Raw genomic sequence first — 27,690 nt, forward strand, 5'->3', positions numbered from 1 at the left:
GACCTCTTCCGGGTCACAGGCTAGACCACCCTCTCCCTGGGCAGGGGGGTGTTCCCCTTAAACATAACATTCCTCCTTTATCATGGCAAACAAAAAACAAACACCAACACCGGGTAGAGAAAACCCTTCCAGTATGGAAGACGAGAGAGATGGAGGGAGAGAGAGAGAGAGGGAAAGAGAGAGAGAGAGAGAGAGAGAGAGAGAGAGAGAGAGAGAGAGAGAGAGAGAGAGAGAGAGAGAGAGAGAAAAGAAGAACGAGGAAAAAGAAAGAAAAACCCACTGCATTTCTTTTCCTCAGTCCATCACAAAACCTTTCAGTCGAGACGACACCGCCGGGTTGGCTCGGAGATGATATCTGTGACCACCTCGACCTTCGCTCCCAGCTCTACTGCCTTCAGCTCCAGCTGCCCCCGGCGAATGTTCCACAGCTGCCTCGGGCATTGGGGGGGCTGACCCAGGTGAGGCATTCTCCTCGTTGACGACGTCACCCATTGTTTCGCCATCCTCAGACTCTGGCCCCACCTCTCTTGGTTGTGCCGGGCACTGGTACTTTTTGAACTGGGAGACGTTCCTGGTAACTGTCTCGCGACCCCTCTGGGCAGTGACCATCGTGCCCTTTACTGTCTGGATCACCCAGGGCTCGGGTTCAAAAGGAAGGGAGAACTTCCCTCGGGGATGTCGATTCTTCACCAGCACCAAATCACCGGCCACCAACGCGCTGCTTCGGGCATGGCGCCTCTGGGACATTCGGTCATTCTTGGCCCGCCTCTGTCGGAGGCGCTTGGATACTTGACGATACGCAGGCGAGGATGGTGTCACCTGAGGAAACACATCATTCAGCACCCGTTGGTTACACAAAGACCCAGGGCTGGCCATGGTGGTCGAGTGAGGTGTCAGTCGGTATTCTTTCACGAAGTTGTACAGGGCACACTCCATGTTCTGTTCTCGAGACATTGCTATCTGGAGTACTTTGTTCAGGGTGCGCATGAAGCGCTCCGCTTCACCATTCGCCTGTGGCCACCGGGGTGTGATTTTCACATGTCGGACACCTCTTGACCTGAGGTATTCAGAGAACTCGTGGCTGGCGAATGTTGGACCATTGTCCGTGCGTAGCTCCTTGATTAACCCATGGCTGGCCATGATTTTCTCGAACCGAGGTATGGTGTGGCTTGCAGTAATGGAATCCATTATCTCAACCTCGGGGTATTTTGAAAAATCATCAATGACGACAAGCATGTGTCGGCCATCCGGTAGGCTCCCAAAATCTGCACTCACCCGGTTCCACGGGTGAGGAGGTATGTCCTCCGTCAGGATTGGGGCAGGCGGATCAGCGGGCCCCGCCGCTTGGCAGAGCGCACAGGACCGGACTGTTCTCTCCACCACACTGTCCAAGTCCGGGAACCACACCTTGCTCCTCAGGCGTGATTTGGTCTTAACCACCCCTTGGTGCGCGTTGTGAGCTAAATCCACCACTCGCTGCTGTAGTGACCTGGGGATAACTAGGCGCGTGCCTCTCATCAGGCATCCCTCGGGGGACACAGCCAATTCGGACCGGACGTTGTGAAGGGCTTTCAACGCCACTTGTGCATCAACTGTACGGTGTGCCAGGTTCTCCAGCAGGGAATGCCACCTTCCTGATCCAATCGCTGAGATCACCATCTCCCAGCAGTCATCTCGTTTGGTCGCCTCCAGGATGTCCTCTAGCCTGATGGGCAGAGGGCGAGAGCGTTCCACCACCAACCTGACGTACTCCTCCGTCTCTTGAGCTTCAGACTCCTCTTCTCGGGTAACCGGCCGGGCATGTCTGGACAGGAAGTCCGCCGGGTTTTGTGTCCCGGGGCGGTAGATGACGGTGAATTGGTACTCTTGCAGCTGCAGGATCCACTTTTCAATTCTTGGAGGTGGTTTCGACGACACGCCCATGAAGAGAGGAATCAGCGGTTTGTGGTCAGTGTGAACTGTGAATGGCTGTCCATACAAATAGAGGTGGAAATGGCGACACCCCCAGTGTATTGCAATCGCCTCTTTTTCGATGTGTGAGTACCTTTGCTCTGTTTCCGTTAGAGCCCGGCTCGCGTAGGCTACCGGGGCCCACTCACCGTCCAGTTGCTTCTGGGACAAAACGGCACCCAAACCAATGGGACTGGCATCCACCGATAGTTCAGACTCCCGGGCGGGGTCAAAATACGCTAAGGTGGTTTCGGCAGACAAAGCGTGTTTGGTGGCCTGAAAAGCATCCTCTTGAGCGGGACCCCATTCCCATGTGGCAGCGTTCTTTGTGAGGTCCCGTAGGGGTGCCGTTAGGTTCGTGAGATTCCGGATGAACCGACCACAGTAGGTGACCATGCCCAGGAAGCTTCTCACTCCGGTAACTGTGGTCGGGGCAGGAGCCGTCTGGATGTCACGGACTTTCGCGGGGTCGGGCGACACCCCCTGTTGTGAGAAGTGATATCCAAAGAACGCTATCTCCTTTTTTAGGAATTCGCACTTTTCACGATGTAGCGTCAGGCCACTGTCCTGGAGCCTCCGGAATACGCATCGTAGACGGGTCATGTGTTCCTCCAGAGTCGGTGCATGTACCAGGATGTCATCGCTGACGTTTATAACCCCACTGAGGCCAGCCAATACACTTCTGATGGTGTCCTGAAACACTTCCGCCGCGCTGGACACCCCAAAACTGAGGCGCTTGTAGCGGCGCAGTCCCACATGGGTGGAGAAAGTGGTTATGGCCCTTGACTCGGGATCCAGCAGGAGTTGATGGTAACCTGCCCGGAGGTCCATCTTCGAGAACCAGTGCGATCCGCTGACCTCCGCAACGATGTCGTCGACCGTGGGTGTCAGATGGCGTTCCCGCTTGATGGCACGATTCGGCAAACGCATGTCCACACATATTCTGACTTCACCTGGTTGCTTCGGTTTTCGGGCTATCACAATGGGGGAGACCCATGGTGTCGGTCCTTCCACTCGCTCAATGATGTCAGCGGCCTCCAACTTTCTTAGTTCTTCCTCGACCTTCGGCCGCAGATGGAACGCTACTCTCCGGTGCTTGAGAGCCACCGGTTGCACTGATTGGTCTACGTGTAGCCGTACCAGGTGGTTCTTTAAACATCCGATTCCGTCAAACAGGTTTCGAAACTCGTCCACCAGTGACTCAACGTCTTCCAGGTGCACAGCGAAGGCAAACACCACCAGTTGCAAATGTTCCGCCGTACGACAGCCCAGCAGCATTCCCGCACCCTCCTTGGTGACGTACACTTTTGTGCGAACGGAGTGAGCCTCATGGGCGATGTCGGTGGTGAAGACGCCTAGCACCGTGAGTGGTGTGCCGGAGCCATAGGCAAACACCTGTATGGACGTTGGCTTTAGGACAGGCTGTATCGGGAAAGATCTCAGCATGGACTGGGCCATTATGTTTATGGACGCACCTGTGTCAATCAGCACCGGCGTCAGATGTCCTGCAATCTTGACGTGACACTTTGGGGCCCTCCGCCTCGGACATCCATCCGGTTGCAGGGCGTGAATGACATGGACCGTGCCTTCGTCCTCATCGTCGTCCATATCATCTTCCTCCGCCTCCTGTAGAGGGGCCTCCACCGCATTGATCTGCCGACCTTGTTGTCGTTGACGTCCCGCCGAGCGGCATACCTTGGCCAGATGGTTTAGACGACGACACGCCGTACACCTTTTCCCCTGTGCAGGGCATTGACCTTGGTGCGGGTACGGTCCTCCACACATGTAGCAGGAACGAGACGAGGGTGGTGGTTTGCTTTGCTCCGCTCTCTTTGAATTTGCTTTCTTCGAGGTCGTCGCCACCACCGCGTTCACTGGCTCCGTCTTCACTTGACGTTGAAGGGCTGTTTCCATATGTGCGGCACGCACTTTGGACAACTCCTTAGACCGGCCCATGGTGAGAATGTCGGCCATGGAGATGCCGGGCGTTTCGAGGACCCTTTCCCTCAACTTGACGGACGAACAGCCCTGGATAAACTGGGCCCGCAGCTCGTCGTCTGCGTCCGGGAGGGTACAGGTGCTCGCCAGCTCCTTCAACCGAGCATAGAAGGTGTCAACCGATTCCTCCGGTAGTTGCCTAGCTTGACGTAGGAGGAAACGTTCGTAATCTGGATTTGCTAGGGGTTCAAAATGCGCGGTCAGAGCTGCCTTGAGCGTGGCATAGGTGTGGGGAGGGCCGACTTCCACCACGGATTTGGCCAGCCGGTGAATGGCCGAACCACCCAGATGCAGTAGCATGGGCCGATGTCGTTCGGGCTTGAGGCCGACTGCGGCATAATAGTTCTCCAGGCGCTCCAGCCACTCTTTCCACATGGCCACCTGGGCGGATGGCGGGCCGTCCACTATGAACGCCTCAATCGGGGGCACCGTCGTCATCCTCACACCGGCTGGGCGGGAGGTCCGATGCAGCAGGCGCAGGCGGACCGGGGCGGGACAGAGTACGTGTTACAGGGGCGGACGCAGTCCCAAAAGAACCAAACCCCTCACCTCCGGCACAGGCAGTGGAGAGATCGCGGCCTCCAGGCACTCAGCAATCAGGCCTCAGGGTCCGGGCGGGCAGCTTGGGACGGCACGCCCCACGTGGCAACCAGAGGCCGCAGGCGAGATGGAGCAGTCAGGAACACCCCGCCGTCCTCCAGCAGCCCAGAAGGTACACCACCGCCTCCACGACAGCCACACGCACTGAACCTGACCAGGAAGCAGCAGGCTGCAACAGGCGTCCGTTTCTCCGGCCAATCAGCACCACCGGGACCCGATCTCCTGCGAGGAGACAGCATGCAGCAGGCCAGTCGAAGAGAGCTCCCCCACACGCGCTGTTTGCGCGGCGCCAGGCACGTGCGCGTGCGCCGTCACCGTGACGACATCGGCCCCGATCCGGGCCGTGGAGGAAGAGCGGGTGCAGAGAGGCGGCAGGCACAGGCCGCGGAGGCGCACGCACGTGCGAAGATCACTCCGGGAGGCAGCCACCACCAGAGCGGGTCAGGCAGCGCTTCGGCGCTCAGGAGCACACCCGTGCCCAGGGAGGAAGCAGGCAGCGAGGAACCAGCCCGCGTGGGTCAGGAGGTCATCAAACCCCCTCGTCGCCAGTTGTTGTGTGCTAGGGGGCCCGGCGAGTACAGCAACCAAGGTAGGCAGGCAGCAAGATCTCCAGACTCGGGGAGAAGAAAATAACACACACCTACGCAGGGATTGTGCTTCGGTGCACTGACCCGGATCATCCGGTTCAGCCCCCATTTATTCACCTGACCTCTTCCGGGTCACAGGCTAGACCACCCTCTCCCTGGGCAGGGGGGTGTTCCCCTTAAACATAACACTCAGTACCGGGTAGTAACGGCCCATTTACAGCACTGGCTGTGCGTGACTGCGGTGGGCTCTCGCGCTCCCGACGTTCATCCGCGCGTGCCTCTGGTGGGCCCTCGCGCTCCCTGCGTTCATCCGCGCGTGCCTGCGGTGAGCTCTCGTGCTCCTTGGGTTGAGGGGCGCACGCGCCCCGCGGGGTCGACGCTCAGGTGAGTCCTCGCGCTCCCTGCGTCCAGCGGCGGCACTGAGCTGTGCGTGCCTCAGGTGAGTCCTCGCGCTCCCTGCGTCCAGAGGTTCAGCCTTGCGTACCTCAGACTCGCGCGCTCCCTGCGTCCAGCGGCGGCGCTGAGCCGTGCGTGCCTCAGGTGAGTCTGCTCGTGCCTCTGGTGGGCCCTCGCGCTCCCTGCGTCCCGCGGCGCACGCCGCTCAGCTGCGCGTACGTCACGGGTGACGCAGTCGTACTTAAGGGAGGCGCGGCCTCTGGTATCCGCTGTCAGTGCGGATCCGCTGCCGGCGCCGAAGCTCCCTCTACGGTCCCGTCCTCAGAGGAGCCACGTGCACCCGACCCGGCCGCGAGAGGCTCAGACTCGGCCTAGGTAAAGCCCCCGCCCCCTGGTCTTCATTGTCTTAGTGTAACGGTCTCACTTCAGGGACTCTTAACCTGCCGGTGCCGCCCGGCCTCCTGTTGACCCTCCTGTCCATGGCCCCTCGTTGCTGATAATCTTTGTGAAGTTCCAGGTTCTTGGGGGTCTTCTCCCCCCGGCTCCTCGTGACGGTGGGAATAAAGGGTGCGCACCTTTAAATCAGAGGGCACTTGTGCCCAGAGTGGTGCGGGGGGGGGGGGGCTTTTTCATCTTTCTGTCGTCTTTAGATTCACTGAAGATCTTTCTTTCTCTCTCTCTTTTTTTTTTTTTTCTACCCCCCGGGCTTCAGTAAGAATCCCCTGCCCTGTCTTTAACGCTCTCTTCCCCTTTCCCCGTTCATCCTCTCCCCCTCTCTCTGTCTGTCTCTGCTGCTCCAGCGGGAGGTCGGGTCCCGCTGTGCACTCTCCTCCCGCTCATTGAATGTTGTGCATAAGGTCCGCTTTCCCGTGATGCTGATTGATTCTTTTTAATTTTTAAACTTTAAATTCCTAGTTATTTTGGGAATGACGATTTACAAGGTGCGAAATGTCTGTGCGGGTAAGACTTGGCCGAGGTCAGGTCCCCCCCCTCCCCCCCCGCATTCTGATATTTGTAGTTTTGTGGGTCCCATTATAACTTGATGATTTTGTGAAGGTCTGCGCCTTGAGGCCGAGGCAGCGCTGGGCGCTAGTATATGGGTCGTATCTTCTAGCCCTCTAGGGGCGCCCCCCCCCCCCCCCCCGGACTGACTGACTACACTTTACGCACATCTCTAACGCTTCACGCGTTCGTGGCTCCTCTGTCTGCCCCCCCCCCCCCGCTGCACCACTCACTGCATGTCATGCCCTCCTGATCTCCCATGGCTTGATTCTAGTCACTGCCCCCCCCCCCCCCCCCACTGCTGGCAGTTTCTACCCCTCACTGCCTCTCATGCCCTCCTGATCTCCCATGGCTTGATTCTAGTCACTGCCCCCCCCCCCCCCCACTGCTGGCAGTTTCTACCCCTCACTGCCTCTCATGCCCTCCTGGTCTCCCATGGCTTGATTCTAGGCACTGCCCCCCCCCCCCACTGCTGGCAGTTTCTACCCCTCACTGCCTCTCATGCCCTCCTGGTCTCCCATGGCTTGATTCTAGTCGCTGCCCCCCCACTCTGCTGGCAGTTTCTACCCCTCTCTGCCTCTCATGCCCTCCTGGTCTCCCTTGGCTTGATTCTAGTCACTGTCCCGCCCCCCCCCCCCCCACTCTGCTGGCAGTTTCTACCCCTCACTGCTTCTCATGCCCTCCTGGTCTCCCATGGCTTGATTCTAGTCACTGTCCCGCCCCCCCCCCCCCCCCCCCCTGCTGGCAGTTTCTACCCCTCACTGCCTCTCATGCCCTCCTGGTCTCCCATGGCTTGATTCTAGTCACTGTCCCGCCCCCCCCCCTGCTGGCAGATTCTACCCCTCACTGCCTCTCATGCCCTCCTGGTCTCCCATGGCTTGATTCTAGTCACTGCCCCCCCATTGCTGGCAGTTTCTACCTCTCATGTCCTCCAGTTCTTCCTGGGTCTAGACTCGCACCCCACCCTCACTAACGGTCACTGCTCCCCTCTAGAGTCCCCTGTGCTTGGTTCTAGAGTCACCGCCCCATCCCTGCTGGCAGCCATGCCCATTCAGGGCCTCTGATGCCCCCTGGTATTCTCGAACCTTTTGGCACTGATGTCACCCTCCCTGCTGCTAGTTACTATCCCCTCTGATGCGCTTCCTGGTGCTTGGTTCTAAAGGCACCCCCCACCCTTACTGGAGGTCACCGTCTGGTGCCCTCCTGGTCTCCCTGGTGCTCGGTTATAGAATCCCCCCCCCCCCCTTCCGTTGATTCCTTCCTTGTGTCCCTAGTGTCTGGTTCTAGACTCTCCGCCTATCTCCCTCCCCCCCCCCCACTCCATTGGCAGTCTCTGCCTGCGGTGCTCTCCTGGTACCCCCAGTGTGTAGATCTAGAGTCCTACCCCCACCCCTCACTTCTGGCAGTCTTCCCTGTGGTGCCCGCCCCGAGTGCTCCTGTTTCTAGACTCCTTCCCCGCTCCCCCATGCTGCTCTCCTGGTGCCCCCGTGCCTGGCCCCAGTCACCCCCTATCCCTCACTTCCCTGGCAGGCTGCTTGTGGCGCTCGCTGGTGCCCCAAGTGCCTGGTTCTAGAGTTATCCCCTACCCCAGCTCTTCCCTGGCAGTCTCTGCAGCTGGTACACTCGGAGTGCCCGCGGTGCCTTGTACTAGGGTTACCCCCCCCCCCCTTCCCTGGCACTCTGTGCCTGGGGTGCCCCAGTGCCTGGTTCTAGTCACCCTTAAACGCCACTTCCCTGGCAGTCTGCCTGTGGTGCTCTCCTAGTGCCCGCAGTACCTGGTTCTAGTTACCCCTCCTACCCTGGCAGTGTCTGCCCCGGTGCCTGGGACCAGTCACCCCCCCCTCCCCCCTACTGCCTATAGTGCAGCGCACAATGAGGAAGGCTCCACGCCGCCCCCGGTGCCCCCCGGGCTGGGTCGCAGCTTCCAGCAGGGCCGGCCTTGTGCAGCTCTGGCTCGGGTGAATGCGGACCGCTGACTTGGCTTCTAGGGCCCTTTGCAAAGTGCGAGGGCGTGGGGGGGCCACGGGGGGGAGGGGTGCTGGTGCTGCCCCAAGTGTCACTGCACTGCTGCTCCACGTGATGGGTGGATGGCACAGGGTTCTGGCCTCGGAGGAGGCTGGCACAGGAGGCGTTCTGCGAGTACACGGAGGGCACAGGCAGCCTGGCGCAGGAGGCGCTCTGGGGGTACACAGGGAGGGCACAGCCAGACTGGCACAGGAGCCCCTCTGCGGGTACACAGGGAGGGCACAGGCAGACTGGCACAGGAGGCGCTCTGGGGGTACACAGGGAGGGCACAGGCAGACTGGCACAGGAGCCCCTCTGCGGGTACACAGGCAGACTGGCACAGGAGGCGTTCTGTGGGTACACAGGGAGGGCACAGGCAGACTGGCACAGGAGGCGCTCCCTTGGTACACAAGGGGACATGGGGAGGGCACAAGCAGACTGGCACAGGAGGCGCTCTGTGGGCACACAAGCGGTACTCGGAGGGCACATGAGGAGCCCGCCCTGTGGTACACGGGGCGTACAGTGTGTGCACAGAAGGACCCCGAAGAGGGGGGGGGGGTGGGTGGGACGCACAGGGAGGTTACCGGTCTATGCAGGGATGCACAGTAGGGGAAGGCACCTAGGGTCACAGGTGCTGACCATGCAGGGGTGGGGCAACCCCCCCCCCCCCTTATAGTCCTATCCGCAGGACGAGGTGTGGTCTGTCTAGAGCCCCTGTCACCTCACTGCTGTGTAAAGAAGCTGAGGTTGCGGGTCCTGGGCACGGGGGGGGGGTCGTGCCGGGCAGGGGTTCTTAAGTTGGTGGCCGCCTCTCCTGTGGGTGCACTGGTCCACATGATGACTTGTGAGTCTATTTTTAGTAAGGCTTTCTAGCTGTGGTTCTCGACTCGACCCTACGAGTTCTAGGGTTTTCGCCGCAGTCACCTGCTGGAGTTTGCCCTGCAGAGTAGGAACCGTCCAGAGCCGCAGGTGTAGTGGCCCTGGCCCATGCGCCCTAATTAAGGCTGCCCAGACGAGTTTGGGGTCTTGACCCTTTCTTGTGTGGGGGCCACAGCTGGGCCCTGGTGTGTAAGCAACATAGTGTGCTGTGTGGTGGCAAAGGGTACCTTGGGGGAGGGATGCCAGCTGCTCACCTCTGCATGCCCAGTTGCGTTTCCGTCATTGGGTTTGCAGCGGGCATTGGTGAACAGACTTGGTACACGCTGCTAGAGGTGCTGGCTAGTGGGCATGCTGCTGACACTGGACCAGTGTTGGGGAGGGGTTGTCCTGGTTGCACCCTGGCCTTGTAACTGGCAGTGTTCTTGGGTGGGGGTAAAGGTTCTGGTTTGGCCATGTGGCTGGCAGTGTTTGGGGAGGGGGGGGTGTTAAAGTTTCTGGTTGGCCCCTGGCCTTGTGGCTGGCAGTGTTTGGGGGGGGGGGAGGGGGTAAAGGTTCTGGTTGCGCCCTGACCTTGTGGCTGGCAGTGTTGGGGTGGGAGGTTCTGGTTGCGCCCTGGCTTTTGGCTGGCAGTGTTTGGGGGGGGGGGGGTGGCAGGCAAAGTTCCTGGATGCTCCCTATGCTCTGTGGGTGGCAGTGTTGGGGGGGGGGGGGGGGGGCGAGTCTTTTTGTGCCCTGGCCTTGTGCCTGGCAGTGTTTGGGGGGGGGTAAAGGTTCTGGTTGCGCCCTGGCCTTGTGGCTGGCAGTGTTTGGGGAGGGGGTGGCAGGTTCTGGTTGCGCCCTGTGGCTGGCAGAGTTCCTGGATGTGCCCTGGCCCTGTGGCTGGCGGAGTTTGGGGTGGGGGGGAGGGGTGGTCGAGGTCCTGGATGCACCGTGGGCTGGCACTCTGGGTACCATGCATAGGATGTGCAGTCAGACCCTTCATGGTATCTTGCAACATGCAGTGTTGGCTAACTGAGCTGCCTGTTATATGTATTATAAAGGGGTCTCTCTCTGTATCAACCAAAGGGATGAGGTACTCTTAACAAGTTATAAGTAAATTCCCTTTAGAATGCACCTGAACAATATATATACACTATAGCCCCATACAAAGCTAATATACACTATAGCCCCATTCAAAGCTAATATAACTCTTCAAGAAGCACTAAAGGATGCGCGGGTTTGTGTTGCCACCAGGGTAGGAGCGTGTGGTTCTTCACGTCTTCTGATCTCCTAACGCAAAGTCTTCATTTGACTCGGTAACCGCTGTCGGGTGATTGCGTTCGTACCCTGGTGACCACACACAACTGCACTCCTTTAGTGCTTCTTGAATTTCACAGCAACAAAAGGCGAACAGCAGATCCTTCATAAGCGGAGCCAAATTCAATGATGGCGCTCCATACCGGAGGCTGCATATGAGGGATCCTAAAAGGCGGATTGTCTGCTTTTTAAGATTGGGGGGTCTACTGGATACCAATAGAGGATTTCTTCTTGACTTTTAATATTAATTGAAGTTTAGTTTACAAGGATCTCTAATAATGAGGACACAAGAGGTAGAGAAAACCTTATGATATTATGTCTTGAAAAAGATGGGAGAATTTTGAGTAAAACCATCGCAACGCGTTTTTGGATGGCATAATCTCTAAGGGAATGTAGTATTTTTCGAGTAAAAGTTGAACCGGACCAGATCCTCACTGATTCAGATATGTCCGTATAAAAGACTAATTTAGGAGACTGGAACTGTTTTCTCTTGTACATATTTATGTCTGTATAACGATACGGTATATGTTGTAGAGATTGTATGGAATGTTTTAATGTAAAACCCTCCCTTTTTTTTTTTTTTCATTGGATCAATTGTATGGTCTTTTTTTGTGATTTTATTAAAGAAATGCTGTCTACTATTGAAGTAGACGTGTAAAAGATTTTAAAAATTTGCTTGTGATCTTTTGTTTTATGAATGTTATATTAGCTTTGTAGTGTGTGTATGTATATATAATATATTCAGGTTATAAGTAAATTCCCTTTAGGATACACCTGATCTGCCTGCTCCCAGACTGGATGGCGCGCAGTCTATTCCTAGCTGGTGTGCCGTTACTACTGCCTCTCAACTCTCCACCCCGGAGTAAGGCTCCGCTGTCTACTATATTTAGTTTTCCACTTTGAAGTTGCTTGTTCTGGGTCTCTTCCGTTGCACCCCGGATCTGGCTGCACCAGAGTGTTTCCGTCGCTTTGTGCTAGGTGCTCCTGGCCTGGAGCACAGCCAGTGACTTGCATGCTGTTCTGAGCTCTTTACAGCGTGTTCCAGTGTCTCCGCCTGCGTCACAGCACGCCTAGCTCTTCAGGTGGCATTCGTGGACGGCTCTTGGAAACCTTTTGGCTCTCACTTCTGAACCAAGTGTTCCTTGCCAGGACCCGCTGTACATTGCTCTGCTAGGGCCCCACTGTGTGCCCTTCCAGGACCCACTGTACATTCCTTTGCCCTGCAGGCTGTAGTTATGTTCCCTGCCAGGGCCCCACTGGCTGTGCCCTGCCAGGACCTGCTGTATATTGCTTTGCTCTGCTGGGGCCCCGCTGTGTGTGTGGGCAGGCACCAGTTTAATGTCTCCTGCCAGGGGCCCCTGCACCGAAGGGCTTTCGGACCAGAGTGTTTTGAGGAGGTTTTTGATTTCTAATCAATCGGAAAACGCAAGCCAAAGTCCTAATGGTGGCTAACCAAGAACTTACAGGGGCTTAGAGCCCGCCTACTGCTTACTATTGGTTGGCAATATTTTCTCTTACTTGGTGACTTCCTGGTCTCTTTGTCTCCTCCTGGAGCATATTCGCTATCATCTAATTGGCTTGCGTCTAGCCCTCCGCTGCTCACACTTGGATAACTTTTTATTTTTTATTTTGCTTCACCACTCTTAATGCATGTTTTCCAGCTCTCTTGCGCTTCTCCTCCGTGCTCTGTTACAGTCCCCCTTCCAGGCAGCAAACTGCTGCCATCTCCTTGCTGCTAAAGAGAAATTTTTGCAACTTTATTTACTGATCTAGAAGCTGTAAATAAAACTGCACCGCATCCCTCTGAATGTGTGCATGTTTAAGGATGCCTGGGTGCCTACAGAATGACGCAGCCGCGCCACCACACTTTTTTCTTTCTTGGTCCTGCTGCACAACATCTTGCTGATTCTATACAGCATCACCAAAGTCTCAGACACGTCGACGTCCGGCACTTTTTGCTTTTACCGCCTTGTTTTTAAGGCTTTCCTGCTTCCATGGATGTAAAGTGCCATCTACTGTTGTCGCTAATATTAGATAGCCATAACACCTGTTTATTTGATACACGTATACTCCTGGAAAAACGTCTGGTTTTTAGGTCTCGCCTGGCGTTAGCAGCGTGCATGCGCTGCTCTCGCCATGCAAGGGCTTCTTGAAATCGATTGAAACGATTTCAGAAGCTTGCTTTCTGCTCCGCGTGTATTTTCCATTGGTGCATGTCATTTTGCATCACCAATTACGCAAAACCAGGTGTCATGATTGTCCCGAGGCTTTTTAGTCCCTCCTGGTTACCACCCTGTCCACTTTTTACCCTGCCCAGGTGGATTGGATCTTTTTCTGGCGGCGTTACACTCTCTCCATTATTTGTTGTAGGCACTTTTTTGTTCATTAAGGATGTTAGAATCCGGGTTCTCTGGTTGGCACAAGTAGGTACTTGTGACAAGCAGGGAACCTCTACCCTAGTCAGGGTAATGGGCTACACTACTAAAACAACCCCTGCTCACCCTCTAGGTAGCTTGGCGCGAGCAGACAAGGCTTTTCTCAGAGCGTTATAGGTTAAGCATTTGTGAACACATACAGTAACTAAGTGGCAACACAACATATGGACACCACACAGGTATTTATATTAAAAATAAGGATTCTTTATATAGGAATATCACAAGACCATTAAACAATTAAAAATACACAATACGGTTGCTTAGTTGGTAGAAGATTGCTTAGTTTCTCTTGTTCTTAAATGCGACACTTTAAGTCAATGTACCTTAGATGCGACACGCAGGGCAACGAAAGTGTTGCAGCAATGCAGTTGCGTTGCAGTTCTTGGTGCAAAAGAAATGAAGACGGGATCTTCCAGATGCGTTGCGCTTCTCCGATGTTGCGAGAAGACTCGCCTCGATGCGTCCGCTACAGCGGCGTCACCTTTGGCAAGATGCAGCGACACTCTTCTCCGATGTTGCAAGACGCTTCCACTCGATGCGATGCTACAGCAGTGACACCCCTTCTGCGAGATGCAGCGGCTCCGGCGGCACGCTTCTCCGTGGATGCGAGGCGCTTTTCTGGATGCGGTGCAATGCGACAGCTGCGATGGCGACACGCTTCTTCGGCGTTGCGAGACACTTCCGGAATGATGCGAGACGCTTCCGCTCAATGCGATGCTGCCGCGGTGACACTCAGCGAGATGCAACAGCTCCGGCGGCACGCTTCTCTCCCTTGCGTCGTGCTTCCAGTTCCTTGCGACACGCAGTCCCTCAGAAGGCCCAACAACAGCAGCAGGCACTTCCAAAAGACTTTGGGGAGCTGGGGATGAAGTCCACTGGTCCTGGGACTTCGTTCAGGGGGCAAGCTCAGTTCAAGCCCTTGGAGATCTTTAAGCACAAGTTGAAATAAAAGTCTTTGTAGTCTCTTCTCCTCTCCTCCAGCAGCAAGGCAACCACTGCAGGCCAATCCAACATGTCGGGGACAGTTACTCCTCCTACAGCTTTCCCAGTTCTTCACTTCTGGCAGAGGTTCTTCTTGTTTCAGCAGGATCTGATCTAATTTCTTGGGAGCAGGGCTCCTTCTTTTATACGTTACAACAAACAAATGATGGACGGAATGCTGACAATGTAGACATTCTCCCCCAGTCAAGAGATCTGGGTTAAATCCATCGTTCTTTTGCCCACTACACCACCCCAGTTTAGACATAGCCATATGCAAATCAGTCTGGGCTGGACTGTTCCCATGAGGCACAGGGTCAAGACTGATTTGCATATGGCCATGTCTGAACTGGGGTGGCGTAGTGGGCAAAGAACGATGGATTTAACCCAGATGTCTTGACTTGGATGTCTCTGCCCTACTGCATTGTCAGCATTCCGTCCATTTGTTTGTTGTAACGTCCTTCTTTTATACAGCAATTCTTTTGTTCTTTGTCGCCAGGGGGCCTGGCTCAGTCCGGTTTTGGAGCACTTTGTTGTGGTGACTCTGCTCTTTCCTTTCAGCAGTAGGGCAGAGACATCCGCCGCTCCACAGGGGGCAGAGCCGGCATTGTGGTGGCAGAGCACAGGTCTATTCAGAGTCAAGGTGTATACACCCATCCTGGTGTAATCTCTCTTCCCACCACCTGGCAGCCAGCCTGTCTCCTGGAATTCCCCAGCCCTGCTCCTTACTGTTACTAGGCAGAACACACACTCAGCAGAGGCGGACTGAAATGGCCAGGTCAGTAAATACTAACTTTCTAAAAGTAGTATTTACAAACACAGGATATTAAAGTAAACTTTACTAAAAGAAGTATTTTATTATTCTGAGTTCAGGCATACTAAACTTGACTTTCTACCATGCTCTGAGTCCGCTGGGATTATAGCGTGTAGTAATTCCAGCAGCCCATTCTGGCCTATGAAGAGCAGGTAGCCTTCATTAGTGAAACTAAAATGGCTGTAATTCACTATGGACATGCCACACACATCAGGGCATGTCCTACCTTATACCTACAATGCACCCTGCCCTTGGGCCTACCAGAGGGGTGACTAATATGTAGCTAAGTGAAGGTTTGGGGACTGGCAAGTGTGTGCACTTGCCCAGTCAGCATGTCAGTACCAGACTGCACGCAGGTTCTGCAATGGCAGACCCTAGACACATTTTACTAGGCCGCTTCTGTGGGTGGCACAACCAGTGCTGCAAGCCCACCAGCAGCATTTGTATTTACAAGCCCTGGCACTCCTGGTGCACTTTACTAGGGGCTGATAGTAAACCAAATAGGCCAATCGGGTAAACCAATCAATGTATAAATTTTACAAAAGGGAGAGCATATGCACCTTAGCACTGGTCAGCAGTGGTAAGGTGCCCAGAGTCATAAAACAGCCAACAGGTCAGATGAAATACGGGAGGAAGGCAAAAAGTTTAGGGATGACCCTGCTAAACAGGCCTAGTCCAACAAAGGAGAGCCTTTCTGCAATGGCGACAGCTTGTTTGTTTTTTGCATCGCTCTTTCACTTAAAGTGAAAGCTCAATGCAATTGTAAATAAGCAGTTGCCTTTGCGCAATGTCGACAGCTTGTTTAATTTTACTTGCACTGAATGAGTCAGTGGTTGGATGTATGGATCTCATGTGCAGGGATGCGTGGCGCCTTAATGTATATATGCCTACACGGACTCAAGACTTCTATGCCGAGAGGGCTGGGGCAGAGAGTCCTGGAAGGGATCAGTGACATGCTAGACCACTTTATATAGGGCCGTTGAGGCTATGGTGAAGTCGGAAGGGACCCGTGGTTGGGGGTGGGGCTGTTGGAGTTGGAGACCATTGCATGCCCATTGGGATCTTTGTTAAATGTGGCCAGCCCCCTCGTTCCCAGCACTAGAAGCGCCCTGACTTCCCTTCTGGGAATTTAAAGGGCGGCACTAGGTAAGTGAAAAGCTTCGAGGCGCTACATTAGCAAAGGTCTCCCACGCCTGGTGTGATGGTCCGGTGCTGCACATAACACTGCTGTTGGCACTTACTTTAATAACGTAATTTTAAACGCAGGATCGCAAGTGTCAGAATGCAAATGGAAAATCCAAGGCTTGGTGACAGTTACGCCTAAGGAGGAAGGACTCAGTCATTCACGCTGAGCTCGTTCTTTCCAGTCATAGGCTTTGATTTAATGAAGCAGTGCAGTTTGGGAGTTGTAGTATTTCTCACTTGCAAGTACATAAACTGTTTAAATGTGTGGCGGGGCTCATATTCCCAAGATGCACATAACAACCAAGATGACAGCGCGCGTCATTCTGATGTAATGTCCGCAAGCACGCGCGCCAGGCTGTCCTAGTTCAAGCATGTTTTAATGTTTTTGCTTTGCATTGTGGTAATTGTAGTTGTGCTCTTCGCGAGTGCCTCAGTAATGCAGGAGGGTGGCTGCCCAGGACAGTTCGGGAGCTCTGCTGGCGGGTGCAGTGACCGCATAAAGTGTGTGCATGCGTGGAGCATGCAGGTTCGTTTGCGTTGTGCGTTTTTCAGATTTAACTTAAACCTCCTGAGCAGCACACATTGGGGTCAGACCTGTCGATCCGTGTTTGTTTGGGGAGTGTTCAGGGGGGCTGGTCTATTCTGGGCCGGAGGACGTTTAACTGTGGAGTGCGCCGCAGAGTAAATATGTGCCCCTTCCGTGCCCACCATCCTCCTGCCCAGAGTCCACCATCCTCCTGCCCTATCCTCCTTAGAGCCCGCTGCATCTCACACATGGTACTAGTGCAAACGGGGGTAATCCAGGTCGCCAGGGGTTTAAGTGGGGGTCCTTGAAACGGGCTGTGCTATAAAATTAAGGACTTAGTTTAAACTTGCATTTAAATTCCCAGTGTCACTGTACCAACACATTTGCATAGAATCACACATGTGACTTGCATAGGTAATCCTTGCTCTGTGCGCTTTCTAAAGGCCATGGATTGAATGAGCACCTATTCTTTCTGAGCATCCCTTAGCCCCCGACAGGCACTGAGAGAAACACGCATGCACACTGTTGTAAACACCTGGATGGCACTCGGTTCGAATTATGCAAGAGTAATATGTGGTCAGAAATTAAAACGCCCAATACAGCATCTTGGAAAAGCAAACCTTCTTTGCAAGGTTAGGCAAAGCGCGTGAAATGTAAGCAAGGGGCGACATGGAACGCTTGAACATCTTTGACGTCCATTGTTCAAAAATAGATCCGAGTTTGCACGAAGAGTTGAGGACATGAATACAGTGCCAGAAAGACCCGTTTCAATGTGTTTTTAAAATACTATCGCGTCTGAGACACGGAGCAACCCGGCCCCCTTAACCCTGTGTCCAATGTTTTGTTACTTGTGCAACGGGATAGAACAGGCCAGGATTGCTCCACGTTGCAATACAGAAACGACAATTGCACAAATGTGAAACGCCGACCATGAAGCCTCTTTACATACCCACAGCTCGTTCTTCGCTTACTCAGCTGCTCGCCCACGAGCAATAACCATTCAAGACTTTCCAGTCTATGAATAAGGGTCCATTCTGGGTTTGCGTTCTTTTGCTGCCCAACTGATTTTGCCTCCGAGCCCCCTCTTTCGATTAAGTCTAAGGTGCTCATTTTTATGTAAAAATAGACTTAGTGGTGGAATCCGTGTGCAACAAGCATTGGAACGTTTTGATTTGACGCCATTCCCAGTATATTGCACATATGAAAACGGAAGCAACTTTGTTCATCTTGCTTTAATCGTGTTTTTTTTTTTTTTTTTTTTTTTCACCAGTGAAAAGCTTGTCTATTTCCCTGGTCGCTTTTGAGAAGATGTGTGCACGTGACTCATTCACAGCAACTTTGTCCTCCCATGGAGGCTTTTATTTGTTTAGATCTCGCCTGGCGTAAGCAACACACATGTCCCAGTGAAGGCCACTCAACTCTAATTGGGCTTACCTGGTTGCTCCAGACGTGACCTGACTCTCCACCGCCTGGGGAGACCCCAGGACCTTGCTGGTCCGCACCGAAGCATCTCTTCTGGGTGGGTTACTGATGCCAAGGCTTGTTGTGGTCAATCCAAGCACCGACACCGCAGCACTCTACATCCTTTGTGGGAGAGCTCGCATCCTGGTATTCGACGCCTCCTGGTCCTTGTGGCTGCAGAGTCAAGCTTCACCTCTACGCACCTGAAACACCTGACATCGGTGGGCATTTGTCCATTGTTCCCCCCCCCCCCCCCCGGCCACTGGTAAGTGACCCAGACTCTGTCCCCTCTGCTTTCAGGGTCTTATCTTCGATCCAGGCTTGGATCACACCGGACACTTTCTCTTACCAGCAGCAGATTGCCATTGAAATCGACGACTATTCACGACCATCTGACACCTCTGCACCCAGCTTCCCTGAGTGAGGTCTGTCAAGTACTCCAGTGCTCCCATGGGTGCTGGCCCTAGAACCCTTTAAGTCTAAAGGGGCTTGCTCAAAGTCCTCTCCTAAGTGTACTTAACTTCTAAAATTCCAACTGCAACTTTCCCATAGAATAGTACGGGGCTTGCGCCTGTGTTCTCACTGCACGTGTCCCCTGTGGGTCTCCTGTGTCAATACCTTGGGTGGTTCCTTGGGGTCCCAGCGATTCTACGTGCTAGCCTGTCTGAAGAAGGGTAACATACCCTGGAACCAGTCCCAGGATGCTTGGTTCCAGTCCAGGAAGGACCTGGCCTGGCAGTTCGGTCTGGACTGTTCCCATGGTGCACAGGGTCAAGACTGATTTGCATATGGCTAGTTCCAAACTGGGGTGGCGTAGTGGGCAGAAGTACGATGGATTTAACCCAGATCTTTTGACTGGGGGAGAATGTTTGCATTGTCAGCATTCCATCCATTTTATTTGCTGTAACACTTCTCGCCATGTGAGGGCTTCTTGGAATCCATACAATTGCAGAAGCTTTCTGCTCCGCGTGTATTTTCCATTGGTACGCATCATTTTGCGTCACCAATTATGCAAAACCGGGTGTCCTGATTCTCCCGGAGGCTTCAGATTCACTGGATTAGGGTCCTGGGGAGGTGTGCCTGGGAGGTTTCACCAGCTGCCATCTTGTAAATTCTGCTTGAGGACACCTGCCCAGAGTGCCGGCCCATGTGTCAGGAGCCCCAGTGGCCACTCGCAAACTAAGCATTCAAAATGCAATAAGTCTTGCCTTCAAGTTAAATCCATTTGCTTTGCTAATGGTATTGTATTCTAGATTAGCATTATTTAGTGTATATTTGTGATATGTGCATATGTTTGCTCTCTGCTCGCCCCTTTCGTCTGCCTCATGCTATTGTAATCCTCACTATATGAAATTCACACAGACTATGAATTCACCTCTCAAATCTGAAACACTGCTTTTCCTACTAACGCTCTGCTTTAAGCTATTACACAGCTAACAAAACTGTTCTAACTACATACAACTACAACATATCACAAATGTACACTAAATGCAAAGCTAGAATAAAATACCATTAGCAAAGCTAGTGGCTTTAACTTAATCAAAGGCGAGACCAATTTCATTTTCAATGCTTGTTCCTCTTTGGGACTGTTTCTTCCCCCTCCAATGGTCTCTAGGAGGCGCAGCCTTCGGTTTCTGCAAATCGTGTGAGCGGCTGCCCTCCATCACAGGCAGCTGATGACTGAAGGCGGCAGTGTCCAGCAGTTAGTGTGGGATTTAAAGGGCTGGTCAGATTTGAAGAGAAGCAGGCTGTGGGGCTACTGTGATATGGGGCTGGCTGGGGTGATGGGTACTTGCCTGGCAGTCAGCCCAGACTGACAGACCTCGGTCTCCCTGTCAGACCGGGGTAGCGAGTCTGCTGGGAATAGACTTCAAGATCGAGAAACAGGACAAAAAGACTGCCTAGTAGCGATTGGCCCTAGCTGTGTACAATGTACTTGTTGAATGATTTATCGGGAATAGCGAGGGCTTCGTGTGAGATGAGAACTGGGGGATCTTAGCCAATGTAATTAACTGTGTGGCTTAAACACCTTTGCTAACAAGCATTTTCAATGCAATAGGTCTCACATTTGCGAGAGATTGAGCTGTTGGCATTGTAAATGACTGCCTTCGATTTACGTGTTGGTTTTTAAAACCTAAATAAAAGGCTTTGCCATTTACAATGCCAATAGCGTAAACTCTCTCTCAAATGTGAGACCTATAGCATTGCAATCACTGAAGAGCAGCAGGTTAATTATGCTCCTGACATGCCAATCTGGCAATGGGTTTGTTTCTTCACATTGGGGAATACGTTCCTTTAGGTTTGCAAGGAGTGAGTAACTCCACGCAGACATGCGCAAGTTTCAAACACCTCGGGCAGCATCAAGGACGGGTAGAGCAGCAGAAGTTGCAATCAAGCAATTTGGCAATGCCCTGTACACTCCCCAACCTCTTCTATAAGACCATCCTTGCCACACCTTGTGTTCCGGCGGCTTTGGTGTGGGTGAATCTTAATAATTTGCCAGGATTCAAGTGAGAATGAAAAGGAATTGAGCCCTATACAATATACCATGGTAATATCTAGTCTGGCATTTGGGTTTTCTTGAGGTACAAACATTCTGTGTGATTCTACTAATGCCCTCTGTGCGCCAAAATCCCCACCAAAACCATTTTGGGTGCATAACCTGGCGTTCAATGGGCATTTACAAACGCCTGCTTTTCACAGAGAAGGCCCAGCAAAGTCCCATGTATCATTACAAATACTTGACACAACTGTGTTCATTTAACAATAGTCTGTATTATAGTGCAAAGCGGGACGTGGAGATGTAGGCACATTCCAAATTGCTAAGGCACCAATCTCTTTAAAACAAAGACACCGACTACTTCCAAATCTTTTATATAAAAGTGTGGATGCCACTCACACGTGTGTTTTATGACCCTATCGAACACACCGTCTTAGAAATGAACTGTCGACTGCACTTGGCTTTGAAAAACATGAATAATTAAATAACCACTGGAGATCACAAACAATGCACAAGTACGCAATCTAGAAAAAGGCGCTTTTTTTTTTTTTTGTATCTCCCTTATTCAAATTGTACAGTCTTATTGGCTAGAACTTCCCCCTACAGTCAGTCAACCTGAGTATCGACCAGTGGAGCCGCACACTAGGACTTCCTGCCCCTCCAGAAGCATGTCCAGGTCACGACACCCTTTGAAAGGGGTGCGTCCGAAAAAATGTCAAGGACACGCCGTGCATAACATGCAAATAGTCAGAAATGGGAATACGTGAATCAAACTATATATGCTATAATGGCAGCAAACGCACTCAGTGACACAGCTTGAGTTTACAGAAACTCATACCTTTATCCAGTTTTGCATATATTGCATCCTCGCACTTCGCTAGAGCCTGGACTAAAAAAAAATAAAAAAAATAAATAAAAAATCCTTTGTAGAAACCAGTAACCAAATCTCTGCCCGAAAATATGCAGCTTATGTTTTGCTTCCGCAGTTAACTTCCTCAGTAGCTGTTTTCCAAACTCTGCTAACTTGCAACAACCAACCTCCTGTGAGGTAGCACCCCCGAGTGGCGAAGTACACCAGAGGCAATGGCGACACCAGAACAGTGGAGCGGATCACCTGACTCGTCTGATGTGAAAAACACCCTGTAATCCCACTCGTACAGACCTGTTGCGAATATATAATTAAACAAGCGCAGCCGAAGCGGACCGCGCTGAAAATACAAAAAAGTGAGGGTGGTGTCCCTAGAGGCCGCTCTCATTAAAAGTAAGAACATACAATTTTGAGCGCATAGCTGCGCATCCGCCATTGTCCCCATCGGTGTCCATTGTGATGAAAAATAGTGCTCACCCACCAGATAAAGCCCACCATGTTACGCTGTGAGCACAAAATCCAGTCCGGATGGGCGAGCCAAAAAGGGGACAGGGAGGAAACCTGTCTCTTCAAATAGAAAGCGAGTGTTTAGCATAAAGTGATGCGTGCCAATAAAAAGCAAGGGCAGAGCTTCCACTCCACTTCCGAAATCGCCTCGATTACAATGGATCTCGCGGAGCGAGCAGCGCATGTGCTGCAACATTAGGCGAGACCTATCTGTGCCTTGCATAGTGTGCTGCCTGACTACTGTTTTGCTGTTTGTCATTGCATCCAGCTATATAATACAAGTAAAGTTACACCAACAAGCCAGGACTACTGGATTTGTCAATAGTTAACTGCATAAGATAAATAAGCAGCAAGTATAGATTTCGTGTATATAATTGAAGATGCTTCAGTTCAGAAATGAGGCTCTGTAAAGAACTATACCGAGTCTCTTTGAAGTTACCTCCTAGCCAGTGAAGGGTTGTGCTGCTGCAGAGTTTCTTTTTTGTTTTTTTGTGTTTTATTTTTTTTTCTCCCACCCTGAGGTTGAAGGCAGAAATGGGAGAGCCCGATGGGGTCCCGTCGCAGCTCCTGCTTTTTAGAACTGCCGGTGCTGAGCACTGGCAGGACCCGGCACACTTAAAGCCCTGGGGTCCAGCTGTTGCAGGTTAGATCCAGTGGTCAAAGTGGGCGGGAAAGGCAGGGCACAGCGTGCCCCTACTTAAATTTCATAGTCTGTGCCCGTACTATATTTTAAACATGCCTCCTGCGAAATCGCCAAGGCTGATAGTTAAGGCTCGGCTTTTGGGGACGGGTGGAACTGGCAGAGAAAGGACTCTTTTCCTTTGTGCCCAGAGAAGACTAGGACAGTGTCCAGTTCTCCTGCTGCTGGCAGCCGCCCCTCCTCCTTCCTCGCTCCCCCTCATTTAGTGAAAACCGAGACTTCAAGAAACTGGTATTACCTGCTATTTGCTCCTTTAGTTTATTTGCTCCCCTGTGAAATTGATCCAAAAACACTTTTGCTGGAAACGTCGTCTTTCTGACATTTTTCAGTTTCTGGAGAACCAGGTTCAGCCTTCATGACCAGTTCACCAGACCTCTCCCCCTGAGGGAGCACATTCCCATGCTAGACCTTACAAGGCCCGCAAGACCTTAGAAGCCTTGGTGTCTTAGCACCAGAGGTGGACCCTAGCAGTGGAAAGTGTGGGTTAACCTTGAAGGCGTGTCCGCCACAATTCATTCTAAAGTTCACCTCCAGTCTTGCAGGCCTATGAAGCAGCACACCAGAGTGACGGTGACTCTCACTGAGGTCACAGGACCCTTGAGCAGGGTGGCTGTAGGGTAGTGCTGCATTCCAGGAGTCCCAGAGGTTGGATCAGGAGCATTTCCAGCTACTGGTTGTGCCAGTATTAAGGGGGGGGAGGGTTATTGGATTTTGAAGAGTAGGGGACCAGGAAGTAGTTATCAAAATGCAAATTGAGCCCTCCCCTCCCCCTCCCCCCCCCCCCCCCCCCCCCCCCGTATAGTAAAGTTAGATGGGGAGCTTGCCAAGTTGGCGACAGCTTCTGTCAGAATTTTAAACAGTTGTCTAAGGGGACCAGGGGGGGCGGTGTACAAGGATACCTGAGAAGGTAGGAGTTGAAGTGAGATGGAGAAGTTCTCTCACCTGTAACCAGTAAGTGAAATGGGAAACCAATACTAAATTGGAATATTGCTTTCTGCCACACCTGGCTCCTCCCAGTGACCCAAACCACAGGTTATTCCAGCCCCCTGATTCTCTGCCTACAGTGCCCCTACTTCCCCCCCCCCCCCCCCCCCTCCAACCACTGGGCGGATCCCTTAGTGGTTGACCTTGTATGCCACTGATTGATTTGGGACATAAGTGTGGGTGGTTGGTGCACAGCTGGGTTGTGTGGGTGGTTGGTGCACCCTACAGCTCATTGTGATTTCCTGCCCGAGTGTGGGTGGTCCATGTGCACCAGGGCAGCATGGGCTGGCAGGAACAGTGCAGCTGGTAGCCTGGTGCAGACTGCGAATCACCTGGTAGGACCTGGCCAAGTGTTGGAAGCGAGGAAGGTCGAAGCAGGTGGGTACTCGGTGGTGGGGGGGATGTTTGGGGGAATAAACCGCCATGGACCTCTGGGGGGGGGAGGGGGGGAGGTATCCCATCTGCGGCGTACATAGGGTTAAGGGGGATTTGAGCCGCCTGCTCACCAGGGCAGTGTCCAACGGATCGCTTGGCCTGGTCAGCTGGAACTGAATTTACACGAAGGATTGGAAGGCACTGACACCAGACTGGAAGCGACTGCAAGCACAACCTCTAGAACCTGCAGGTGATAACACTCCTTTCTACTGGACGACCTTTGTGGCACTGAGCACCAGGCAGGGCATCTTCGGTTATTTGACAAAGTGTGCAGTCCATATTTTACTTGCGTCCGTCTGGGGTCTGCGTGGTCTTCAAATCACTCAAACTTTGGATGCAACTGTTGCTTCGCCAGGGCTGGCACAATTGGCCCGTGCTGCAGCCGCCACTTGTACATCAGTAGCCTAATTTTTTTGCAACATGGTTCCTGTGACAGGGTGGTACGGCTGGTGCTGGGTCAGTCACATGTTTGATGGGAGAATGTCTGGCACGATAACCTAGTAATTTTGCGCTCTAGTGCTTCTAGCATCCAGGCTGACGCTGGTTCTGTTGCATGTTGGTAAAAGACTCCTCGAGGGAAAAGTGGAGAGTTTGCAAAAGATCAATGCAGAAGAAAGGCTGGTTGGGTTGGAGTCGGCCACTCTCAGGGAGAGCCAACAGGGCTGTCTCAGAGCTTCCCTTGCCTCATAGCCCATAAGAGGCCTGGAACTGGTCCAGTTTCCAGGTTTCCCATTTTGCCTCTGCTGGGCCATCTTAAAAATAGAATATGCTTCTTTCTTTAGAGACGGGAGGATCTGGAGCTTGAAACTCCAACTTGTAGGAGTGGAGAGGCGCATATCCGTGGGTATGTTTGTGTTCTTTCTGCCTGGGGGTGTGGGACTGTGCAGGCATGTGTGCCTACCTACGTGTGCTGTTGGCCATCTGTGGTTTGCTCTGAATAGTGCATGTCCGTGTGTGCATGCATGTTTGTTGTACAGCTCTTCAATCCCTGGCGGCACTGCACCCAGGATAATGTCCTGCATAGCTAAAACATACCTGGACCCAACGGAGACCTATTGGCTATGCCAATGCTTGTTTTATTTCCTAGCGAAGTTTTCTCTGCTGCAGGACAGCACATTTCTAGGAGAGTTGAATGTCTGCTCAAAAACCCTGAAGCCGTGGTTCACCGGGAGCGCAGTGCCCTGTTCACTAGGGCCACGGGTCCTGTGTTTGGCACTGCTTTGACTCCTGAGACCAGAGGTGCCCTGTTTGTCCATCCTGCACACCCTCCGGGGGTCCCTCGGGTCTCTTCACCTCTCATGGTGACTGCTGCGGGGGGGCATCTGCTGGTTCTCGCACAGTGACTGCTGTAGGGGGGCATCTACTGGTCCTCTCGACCGCTGCAGGGGTGGGGCATCTACTGGCCCTTGCACGACTGCTGCAGGGGTGGGGCATCTACTGGTCCTCTCGACCGCTGCAGGGGTGGGGCATCTACTGGCCCTCTCATGACTGCTGCAGGGGTGGGGCATCTACTGGCCCTCTCATGACTGCTGCAGGGGTGGGGCATCTACTGGCCCTCTCATGACTGCTGCAGGGGTGGGGCATCTACTGGCCCTCTCATGACTGCTGCAGGGGTGGGGCATCTACTGGCCCTCTCATGACTGCTGCAGGGGTGGGGCATCTACTGGCCCTCATGACTGCTGCAGGGGTGGGGCATCTACTGGCCCTCTCATGACTGCTGCAGGGGTGGGGCATCTACTGGCCCTTGCACGACTGCTGCTGGGGGGTGGGGCATCTGCTGGTCCTCGCATGGTGACTGCTGCTGGGGGGTGGGTCATCTGCTGCTCCTCGCATGACTGCAACCTGCCTCTGCCCCAGGTATGTGGCCTGCAACCTCACCCAAGTCTCTCCAGTGGGTCAAACGGCATAGCTGCACTAGTGAAGGGGCCCACTTACACCCTGTTGTGCCTCTGGGCTGATGCCAGTAGTGAAATGGCTTTCTTACACAACTGGGCCGCAGTACCACTCCAGTCAAATTAGCACTTGTGCACGAGTGAGGCACTTCACCATTCTAGTGCAGTGACCAGTGTTCACGAGTGGGCCATGTCCTGTGCTCTTGCATCTTCGGTGAGCTGGCTGGTCTGAGCAAGCCGTTAAGACTCACGGTATTATGGCCTTTGTAGAGTTCCACATGGAGGGGCCTCCTTCCTAGATGTCCATGGTTGGCTGCTCCCCACCCACGACTTACCGACCTCCAAATCCTTGTCAGTGATTCATTTGCAGGGCCAAAAGGAGTTTTTTTTTCTTCTCGCGCAGACCTCTGGTTGTGGAGCGTTGCTTTGCGAACCTTGAGGGACAGAGGGTTTGTCCCTGATGTGGTGTGGATCTGTCTGCTCTCCTCCTGTAGGAGGGGGGTGCAGTGCTAGGTTGGGGGATGAGGGGGGAGGTCTGAAGGGCTTTCCCTTAAAGGTTTTATAAAGCGCAAACATGACCCAAACGGGTATCAGAGCGCTGTACAGAGTAACTAACATTGGCAAGAGGTAGCAGCATGGTCACAGTAGAATAGGGAAGAATAAGAAGTGCCTGAAAAATAAAATCGGGGAGAGGAGTTGGCCTAATGGCTAGGGCACTTGACCTCAGACCTGGGGGAACTGGGTTCGAGTCTCTCTAATGACGCTGAACTTTCTGTGAGTCTGGGCAAATCACTTAATCTCCCTGTGCCTAACAATGAATGGGTGTCCTCGTGTAACGTAACTGGTGCTATGTAAAGCGCTCTGATACCTGATTGGATTCGGGTCAAGTTCGCTCTATATAAAACACTGCAAAAAAAGACATGTGGGGGGGTGTGCCTGGGCCGGAGGGGTGCAAGGGGGAAGACTAAATAAAGTGATCTCTACTAGTAGGCGCAGAGCAGTATGTCTAAAGGACAACACACCACGTAAAAAGATTGTCGAGGGAAGTGAATTGCAAATAGCATCAGGGCTATTGCTGATGAAGTTAATTCAAGAGTAGCCATTTGACATGGGGTTTTTTTTTTGTTTTCTTTAATAGGTCTCGCCTAGCGTTGCAGCGTGCATGCGCTCTGCGAGACCTATTGTGGATGAAATTTCAGAAAGGGGCTTGAAGCCCTGCCCCTCATTTTCAGTGGCTGGTTTTCGTGAAGCAATTTCTTATCTTTAGGAGGTGTACTACCAGATCATGTTTCCGGCAGCTTGTCTTTCTCCTGAAGTGGCTCTGCGGGTCACGTGACTGGCTGGCTGTAAGTTTCTCCCCGACCTCCCGCCGGGTGGAGAGTGTGGACTCAGTAGGCCAACTCAGGCAGGCTGTCATACATCTGGCTGGAGGGCTGCCGCAAACCCAAGTGTACCTGAAATTGGCACGTACAGTCATGCTCAGCCATACACATCTGGAGTCACACAATCTGTTGTCCGTACTGTTGTAGAGGTGGTCCGGTCTGGAAGCAGGGAGTAAGGAGTCGGAGTCCGCAATGCCAGTAAGCTGGAATGCAGTATATCGATGGTTCAGATACTGGTGAAGGCCTCACAAGATGGCGCCGGTGGGTCAGGTTCCCCTGTTATGCTCGCGCCTTCAAAAGGTCCGCATTTG

The 27,690-nt window shown here is 53.0% G+C and overlaps 1 protein-coding gene across 1 annotated transcript in view; it reads left to right on the forward strand.

The window, feature by feature from the left end:
- Positions 1 to 5,788: 5,788 nt before the first annotated feature.
- The window catches only part of TENT5C (terminal nucleotidyltransferase 5C), a 62,346-nt gene continuing 40,444 nt past the window's right edge, over positions 5,789 to 27,690 (forward strand). The window contains exon 1 of the mRNA XM_085620702.1: positions 5,789 to 5,906. The gene's annotated coding sequence lies outside the window, so the exon portion shown is untranslated. The remainder of the gene's footprint in view (positions 5,907 to 27,690) is intronic.

Source organism: Triturus cristatus, chromosome 8 (assembly GCF_964204655.1).
Source record: "Triturus cristatus chromosome 8, aTriCri1.1, whole genome shotgun sequence".
Lineage (NCBI taxonomy): Eukaryota > Metazoa > Chordata > Amphibia > Caudata > Salamandridae > Triturus > Triturus cristatus.